The sequence below is a fragment of the Anoplophora glabripennis genome, unplaced genomic scaffold (genome assembly GCF_000390285.2).
Source record: "Anoplophora glabripennis isolate ALB-LARVAE unplaced genomic scaffold, Agla_2.0 scaffold1550, whole genome shotgun sequence".
NCBI lineage: Eukaryota > Metazoa > Arthropoda > Insecta > Coleoptera > Cerambycidae > Anoplophora > Anoplophora glabripennis.
Window position 1 is genome coordinate 20353 of NW_019417624.1, and position 8379 is coordinate 28731.

The following is an 8379-nucleotide window of genomic DNA, read 5'->3' on the forward strand; positions in this document are numbered from 1 at the left end:
GGAATACTGTTAAACATGTGCAACGAAACGGCATATCAACTAATAAACAGTTTGTGCTTGCCAGATAAGCCTGAAACCCAAGAATATGATGCTTTGGTAAGCTTGTTTGACAAACATTTCACCCCACAAAAATTAACTTTTCCTGAAAGAGAAGCCTATTATGAAAGTAAGAAGAATAAGGACGAAACTGTACATGAATGGGCAGCTCGTATACGGCAGTTAGCAGGCAAATGTGAATTCAAAAAGGAGGAACTCGAGACCGTATTAAGGGACCGCTTCGTATGTGGATTTCCAAAAGGTTCTATAAAGGATAGGCTGTTTGAAGAAATTCCAGAAAAACTAACATTTGAGAAGGCCATTGAAATAGCTAGTAATAAGGAAGCTAGTTATCGACCCCAAGAAGTTAGTGTTAAAACGGAGCAAGAGACATATTATCTGCGACGAGGGAAAAACAAGTACCACGGGAGTGAGAGACCAAGAGCGAGTAGAGGAGGAGGAAATCAGCAGGATCAGCCGGCACGATACCGTGATCGAGGAGCGACCCAAGCGACCCACACAGGACATCGAGCCAGCCACCATCTTGTGACGCCCCCTTCTTCTTCCTCGACTTCTGGAGCAGAGCAGCGAGCAGCGCCGCCATGTGACGTATGTGGAAAGGAGCACCCCCCACCTTGTAGGTATCGAAACTGTAAATGTCATATTTGTGGACTGCGAGGACATCTCGCAGGTAAATGTAAACAACTGACAAGAAATAAAACAAATTGTAAACAAAGTAGAAATAACTTTTTAGAATCAGCTGATGAAGTTTATGAACTTTATAAATTAGGTAATGAACAAAATTATAATCCTATTTATGTAGATATTGTTATAAATGATAGAAATTTTGAATTTGAGTTAGATACCGGTGCCAGTGTTTCAGTTATTTCTAAAGAATTTCGACAAAAATATTTTTCAAATGAACCATTAGTTCAAACTGATAAAACACTTACAACTTATGATGGTAATATTATTTATCCACTTGGAAAAATTTTAGTTACAATTACATTTAAGAATCAGAGTCAAACTTTGTTTTTGTATGTTGTTGATAATGGTGGACCTCCATTGTTAGGGCGTGATTTTTTTAATCAGTTTAATATGAGTTTAAATACTTTAACTTCTGACAAAGATATTAGAAACTATTTATTTGAAAATTTTCCTCAAGTGTTTAGCGATAAATTGGACTATTTTAATAAAGGTTATATGCAATTGAAATTGAAAAAAAAAATACACAACCAAAGTTCTTTAAGGCTAGAATTGTTCCTTTTGTTTTAAAAGAAAAAGTTGAATTAGAAATTGATCGGTTAGTTAAATTGGGAATTTTATCACCTGTAGAATATAGTGATTATGGTACACCTGTAGTTCCAATTTTGAAACCTAATGGTACAATTAGATTGTGTGGAGATTATAAAATAACATTAAATCCAGATTTAGAAGTAGATAAATTTCCACTTCCTAGAGTTGAAGAACTATTTTTTAAACTGCAAGGAGGGCAATATTTTACTAAACTAGATTTATCAAATGCATATCAACAAGTACAATTAGATCCAGAATCTAGGAAATTGACAACTATAACCACGTCAAAAGGTTTATTTTGTTATAACAGATTACCGTTTGGAATAAATTCAGGCCCCGCAAAATTCCAAAAAATAATGTCAAAACTATTAGACGGAATGGAAGGAGTAGCTTCATTTTTAGACGATGTGTTGATAACAGGTAATAATCAACAAGAACATTTAGAACGAGTTAAAGCAGTGTTAAGCAAAATGGCTGATGTAGGATTTGTGTTAGAAAAACAAAAATGTGAATTTTTTAAAGAAAGTGTTACCTACTTAGGTTTTAGAATAGACAAAGAAGGTCTGCACACTTGCAAAGAAAAGGTCGAGGCAATAATAAATGCCCCTGTACCTGAAAATGTTACCCAGTTAAAGTCATTTTTAGGTATGGTCATCTATTACCACAAATTTATTCAAAATAGTTCTACCATTCTTAAACCTTTGTATAAATTGTTACAAAAAAATATTACATTTAATTTTGATGATAATTGTTTACAAATTTTTAAAAAAATTAAAGAAATATTAGGGTCTAGTGAAGTTTTAGTTCATTTTAATCCAGCATTACCGATACAGTTAGCTGTCGACGTATCTTTTTATGGAATTGGTGCGGTAATTATGCATCGCATAAATGGAGTAGATAGGCCAATTGCGTATGCTAGTAGAACGTTATCAAAAAGTGAAGAAAAATATAGTCAGTTAGAAAAAGAAGCGCTTGCAATAATATTTGGTGTATCTAAATTTTACCAATATTTATATGCAAAAAAATTTACGCTTTTAACTGATCATAAACCATTAAGTAGTAATAATTTTTGGACCAAAAAAGGGTATTCCAATTTTTGCAGCCAATAGATTACAACGATGGGCATTAATTTTAGCAAATTTTCAGTTTGACACAAAATATGTAAAATCAGGGAATAATTATGCCGATTGTCTTTCACGATTGCTATTAATTGAAAGTAACCAGGGGGAAGAAAATTTAAATTATATAATTAATTATATAGCTGAAAATGTTAAGGTAGTTATAAATTGGCAAAACACGAGATTGTAGCTTAGTAGACGAAACTTTAAAAGAAGTTTATAAATTTGTAAATACAGGCTGGCCGAAAAAAGTTAAAGATGAATTATTGAAACCTTATTTCATTAATAGAAATTCCTTATCTAGTGTAGATGATTGTTTAATGTTTGGTTATAGAATAGTAGTACCTACTAAATTACAGGGTGAAATATTAAAGGAAATTCATCGATCACACTTGGGAATAGTCAAAATGAAAAATTTGGCACGTTCTTATGTGTGGTGCCCAGGTATAAATTCAGATATTGAAAATAATATTAAAGCTTGTCATGCTTGCATAAAAAAATTAAATAATCCTGAAAAAGCTGAATTAGTCAGTTGGGATTATCCAAAATCATGTTGGGAAAGAATACATACTGATCATTTAGGGCCCATATTTGGAAAATATATTTTTGTTATAATTGATGCTTATTGAAAATGGCCAGAAGCATTTATTGTAAATAGTACAAATTCAAATACATCTATTAAAATTTTAAGAAGTCTTTTTGCTAGATTCGGATTACCAAATAAGATAATTTCTGATAATGCCAGATGTTTTACTTCAAGTGAGTTTAATAAGTTTTTACAATCAAATGGTATAAATTTAGTACATAGCCCACCTTTTCATCCTGCAACTAATGGACAAGCAGAAAATTCAGTAAGGGCTTATAGCCTTTACTGAATTAGAGTAGTTTGTTAAAATCTGTAGAATCTGGAAATTTTGATTTAGATTTAATGTTAAACAGATTTCTTTTTGATTACCGAAATACCCCACGGGTTTATCACCTACGGAAATTATATTTAATCGGAAACTAAGAACCAAATTATCATTATTATTACCTCCCGAAAAACATGATAAAAATAAAATACCGCAGAAAGTAAAATCACAGTTAAAACAACAAAAAAAGTATTACCATGGTAAGAGAAATATTATTTTTTATAGAGGAGACATAGTTTTAGTAAGATTACAGGGGAGAGAAAGCAAAGTGGATAAAAGGTACGGTTAAAAAGAAAATAGGTTCGAGAACATATTTAGTATATATACCTGATATTAGTAAAACATGGCACAGGCATCTGAATCAAATTTTAAAATATGGTAGCATAAGAAATGACTCAGTTCATGAATTACCAGTTAGTGACGTTAGTGAAACAGTGACAAGTGATTTAAGTGATAATATTAGTGAAGAAATTTGTATTGAGTCTGAAATACCTCAACCAAATTTTGAAAATAATTCCAGTGAAATACGTAGAGGTACACGTATCAGGATATTTTCAAAATGAGGGGGAGGGGAGGAATATGTAGTATATTGTAAATAAGTATATTTAAATAGGGCGCGAATTAAATAGGAAGTAGTGTTTTGTATAGTTTGTAAGTATAGGTCACGCGCATAAAATTTAAGTTAGTTCCGGCAGTTCCGACCTAGTAGTGAAACTGTCAAGTTGTGTCGAGCAGAAAATAAAGGTGTGACTAAGTAATTCTTCTTTTACTACGAACGCCAAAAATATAGACATTACACTGGCAATTGATTCTTTACAGTTGACCTTGAACTGACCTTAAGCTAGAGCTAATCGTGTTAAACGGACACCGAATTTGGATTCAGCGACCCCAAAATCATATGAATACCATAGTCTTGTCGTTCGGACCTGACACTTTTTTTGTTGGGCTGTGTAATTAATCTTGTAAGGTATTGTAAGACCAACCGGTTGTGGTTATATTTACTTCATTCTTATTAAATTCTGGGCGTAATCTAAAATGATCAGAGTTTATGGTTGATTTATGGTATAATGCTATTTTTCCACCGCATAAGCGCTCTATTACTTTGAGCATCTCTGGTATCTAGTAGTTTGTATTACATAAATTATTGTTAAAGCACAATTATCTAAGGGTAGCGGTACCCTACAGTTACATTTAGTAAAAGACTAAATAAAATTTTCCTTTTTGACGTTAATAGCAATTGTTAGTATATTAAGCTGTAGTTATGAAACATCTTAAGTAATTTATTTATTAGGGCACTAGGAATTGGAAAGTCGTATTTATGAAATATGTAGTAGTAGTAATGTTTTTATTAGGGTATACCATAAACTAGGAAAAACCGGATAGGGGATTTGATTAAAATAAAGCAATAAACGTAGGTATGTGAACCGAGAAGGAAAGGGGAGATACCTATTTTCGATGGCACAAATGGAAGAGCTTCATAAGGTGCAAATGGAAGAAGCAGTATACAAAAAAGAAGCTGCCAGGCAAATAATAATCATGCTAAAAAAGGAGGCAAAATTAAAAAAAATTCTAAATACTTGATTTAACTTTATTTTATTTAAGTAATGTAAGCAGTAAAAAAATTAACATCATAACTATTATATACAATATCCTACAGACTAATGCTAAATTATAGGACAAGTATAATACCTAGTACAATAATAATTACAATGCAGGAAAAAGTAACAAAACATTCCATTAAATAAATAACCGACAAATACAAACTTATTTCAATCAAAATAATTACGAACTACATTTACTCTCATAATATTACCAAAACCTCAAATGTCTGGGCGACATTTTCTACAATTTCATGTTGATCAATTGCGATATTGTGAAGAACCGCACAAGAACAATACTATGGTAAGACGTAGATATCCTATTACCCAGTCCACGAGCTAAACAAGGAAATACACGCTTTAAAACACCAAATGCTCTATCTACCGTATTCCGTGTTCGTATGTGCGCTCGATTATATCGCATCTCACTTGGAGTGCAAACTTATCGAAATGGTGTTAATAGGTACGGAAAAAAGGGGTATCCAGCATCACCAAGTAAATATTCAGGAATTTCCCTTCGTTCAAATTTTCCTTTTACAGAAATTCTATTAAAAATATGACTATCGTGATAACTACCTGGATATCGAGCAACAATGTCATATGTTTATAAATAAGACCCACAAGTCACTTGTACATTAATTGAAAATATTATTTTTCTGTTGCAGAATAGTTCTGCATGAGGTCCTCCAGGGTTAGTAATAGGAATATGATTACAGTCGATGCAACCTGTGACAATGGGAAAATTTGCTATTCTACCAAACTGCCTGTGAATTTGTTGTAGATTTTCTTCCGGAAATTTTATATAATTTCGACTTTGTGCTGCAATTACTCGAGTAGTTTTTGTAATTACACGACTAACCGTGGCCTGATTGCATTCTCTTAAGTATCCACAAACTATCTACATATAATTATAATAGGTAGGTACTCAAGATATAACTGTAAAGGGTATATTTATACATTGTCATCCACAGGATTTGCATTATATGAAAAAATATATGAATATAAAAAAAATAAATAGGTATATGAAAACTTGCCAGTTGCGTAAAAACGCAATGTTAAAAGTAAACCGATTAAAGAAAGAATAGGTAACCCTCTATTGTTAATTGGTTCCGGATCTACTATCATCTGTAATAAATTATCACGAACTACTTCTTTTCTTATAACCATATTAGTTGGTTTTTAAGTGTGTTAATCTAATAACTGAATGATAATGATATCTAAAATTCAGTCAATAGAGTGTTCAATTGCTCTTAACACACTGCGCGGCAGCTAATTTTTGTCGGTTTACAAACTCTACTAATTATCTATTATACGTAATATAATTTTATTGACACCAAAAGCCAAAATGGCATATATTAATTACCATCTCAGACCAATAAATATTATTATAATTAGGCAAATAAATTGTTCATATATTTTTGTTCTCTAATAAATATTTGTGAAAAATAGATTATTAAAAAATTGTAGAACTTGCAGTAGAGAAAATCAAAAATTTTCGAGGCAAACTGGTCGACGATAACGGCTCTCCACCACTTCTTTAAGGTTTACACAAGACAGCCAAATCTTATAACAAATGAAAACATACTCACAACCTCAGGATCACGTAATCAAGACAGCCCACAAAGTGCCTCACGTGCAGCGGCTACACGGCTACTCTTTCTATAGGTATCGTGTCAGGTAAGTATAGGAAGGCAAAAGACTCCGCTATCCATGTGACATAATTTTCTTCTTTAATTTTTCAGACTCATTTATTGCTCAACATCAACAGGAACAGCAATAGCATTAGCAACAGTATCAGGGAGGAATTTCGAGAAACGCCTATGTACAACGTTGGATAGAAACTCTTATTAACAGTTTCGTACGTATATCTTAAGACCCTAGTTTTTCTGAGACCTTAATATGTGTAATATTCGTCGGAATTCCCGCACGCTAATCGCTATCTATCTCTTCTGCATACGCTCGCCTAACTCGCGCAAAAAGCTTTAACATTTTTTGTATTCTATCCAGCCAACGTTCTTCTGCCTTTCATTTTTAACAATAATATTTTTAAATAAATAACAATCAGGTACTCTGCATTACTAAAATTAAACACAAAGAACAAAAATACGATTACTGTTTTAATTATTTAACGTAATCTTTGTTTACTATCACTAGATATCTCATCTGTGCCTTTTTCATGAATTTAAGGAGTTCAAGGGAGATTACGTAAATATAGGACGCGATAAATTAATACTTATAAATATTTTCTCATACGCACGCATATTTGCCCATATTTTTACATGATTTATGTTTATTTTTCTGTATGTAAAAATTTTCAACTAAATAAAATCTATTTAGATATGTAACCAGTGTTACTGCCTTTAATTTTCACAAAGTATTAAGAGTCGCATATACAGTGGCGACCATATTTACTTAATTTATTAATTTTCTTGTGCCTCTATCGTTAACTGGTAATTGAACGTTACATTCTAAACCGAAAGCGTTTTTAAATTCAACGTTATTGAATTTTTCCATAGGGTTTTCCATATCTCTGACATATCTGTAATAATTAACAGTATTATTTTCTTCTTGAATGTATATTAATTAATTACTTACCGACGTAGTATACGTATATCTAGATCAAAAATATTTCGGTGTGCGTTATACAGCATGTTAAGATCACGATCGATTATTGGAATAATCTCAAAAACACAATAAAAATAAAGTTAGTTGCTTTCTGCAGAAACGCTGGAGATGCTTCTGGCAATATCCGGCGATTCTCCGGCGCTTCGCCAAAAGTTTCACTAATGCGCATGCTTGATTTAGCTGGCGAAGGACTGTGCACTTTTTATGTATCGTGGACTGTGCATTAGAAATCTCGTCCAGCTAACGGCGAATCTCTGGCGAGTCGCTGGCGATGGACTATGCGTACGGATATTAATGTTCTTTTTACTTCTAAAGATTGAACTGAAAAATTCGTGATTAATCCATCACATGCTTCGCAAAAATCATTTAAAAGCGATGGGTAACCATCTGTTACTAACCTAACTAGAACTTGATTTACAGTCAAAGTTTCTAGGAGTACAATTGAAATTTTATCGTACAAGAACTTGAAAGCAGTATTAATTCAAGGAATAAGAACAAAGAACGACTCACATACTCACTAAATCAGTTGGTCTCTTGAACAGAGAAATGTGTAGATCTTGTTGTTCTTTTCAAAGTGTTTTAGGTAGTGCTGAAAACTTGAGAGTCAATAGTACTTGAAGTTTCTTTACACTGGACAATCTCTTACTTCCAAATATTCTTCTGACTACGCCAAGACTGCAACAGATAAAGTTGCAAATTGTGACTGCATCGAGGGTTGAGATAATTTAACAAATTTATTTGTTTATGGTAACACTTTATTTATGGCTTTATATGCTCAGTACAAGTTTTAACTAT

At 32.4% G+C, this 8379-nt stretch overlaps 1 pseudogene; it reads right to left on the reverse strand.

Annotated features, from left to right (window-relative positions):
- Positions 1 to 5203: 5203 nt before the first annotated feature.
- LOC108915289 lies at positions 5204 to 6126 on the reverse strand (annotated as a pseudogene).
- Positions 6127 to 8379: the final 2253 nt, after the last annotated feature.